We start from the raw sequence: 1,657 nt of genomic DNA on the forward strand, positions 1-1,657 counted from the left end.
ATATATATATATATAACAATGCAGGAAATTATCTGAGATCCAGAGTGAATTAAAATTCAGTTGCATTCTGCATTTAACTGCAAGCATGGTGGGATGAAAACAAAATCAATAATTGAGAAACAGGCTAAGACATATCTGAAAAATCTTATGATGATCACCATTCATGCAATAGATGGAGGCAGGAGAGAAACTGTGAGAAAGTGAAAGAAGATGTGTGTGGGACCGCTTAGAAGAAGGCCTGGGAGTCTTTACAGTCCATATAGTCGAATCAAAATGAACAAAATCATGTGGTGATGAGCTGAAATATAATACTGAAAGATACAGCATACTCTTCATACTTCATATGTTTAAAGTTAAAATTAAATTTAAAAAAAATATTGTATAAATACATTATTTTAGCAACATATGTAGTGAAGCAAATCAAAATGCCTAAGATTTAGCTGTTAAAAACATACAGTTTAGCATTAATCATTAAGTTTGTTCCATTTCAAACAACTTCACACCCTCTTGAAATTGACCAGACATTTCTAAGAACCAGGCAGACATACACACTAACAATACCTGATTATTATGATTATATTAGAGGAGCCCACACTGAAAGAAACAACTCATAAAATTTACTTAAAAATATATTGTAAGTATTTGCACACAAATGATTTAAGTCAAATTTAATGCTGCAATATCAAGTAACGCTCACTTGCTGGTATCAAGTGAATGTTACTTTCCATAAGACATAACAGTTGTGGGGGGTATGCCAAGTTCAGGGAAGATATCAGTCCCATGAGCAGCGAGCAGGCTCTTGCAGTGCTGTTGCACCCTGCCAAAATGACTGTTCTCCAACTACCTCTTGCTCTGTGTGTGCTCCTGTAACGTCTGGACTCGGAGCACAATCAATCCTGCTGTGATCTACAGTGCGCATGCGCAGTGCATAAAATCTAGACCTACCTCAAACACCATCACAGACTTCACACAGGAGTAGGACAAAAAATACTATGTCTATTGCAATGAATATTGCAAAACTTGAGTCTGATGAGATTAAACTGAGAATAGAAAACTCACAGTTTGCCCTCTCTTGGTTAACGCTAAGATGCTCCATCACAGCAAACGTTAGGATTTAGAATTTTCTTACCTCAGAAGACATGGTGCCTCAAAGTTAAAGGCCTGTACATCCACAAAGGTTGACTGCAATGACTTTCTCTTTTCCCATGTGCATTAACAACACTGGTATTGCTCTTTGTTTTGAGGTGGCAAACATCTGCAAAAACTATGGAACACGAGCTTTACTCCTCTTTAACACGAAACGGTGGCGCAGTTTGTAGCACTGTAGTAGGTTGCTGGTTCAATTCCCAGCTCAGGGATCTTTCTGCATGCAGTTTGCATATTTCTCCCCTTGCATGAGTGGAGTTCTCTTCAGGTACTCTGGCTTCCTCCCACTGTCCAAAAACATGACTATTAGGTTAATTGGCATCTCCAAAGTGTCCTTTGTTGTGTGTTTTGATGGTTGGATGCAGTGGCGGCCGGCCCATAGGGGGCGCTGGGGCACCGCCCTCCCTGATATGAAGAGAGAAACGTAAAATATATTTTTAGAAATTAACTCATAAATGTCAGTTTTACTCTCTAAAGTGTGTGACTATAAGCAAAACAAATTATATAAACT

The sequence above is a fragment of the Cyprinodon variegatus genome, unplaced genomic scaffold (genome assembly GCF_000732505.1).
Source record: "Cyprinodon variegatus isolate N-32 unplaced genomic scaffold, C_variegatus-1.0 Scaffold1015, whole genome shotgun sequence".
In the NCBI taxonomy this organism is placed as follows: Eukaryota; Metazoa; Chordata; class Actinopteri; order Cyprinodontiformes; family Cyprinodontidae; genus Cyprinodon; species Cyprinodon variegatus.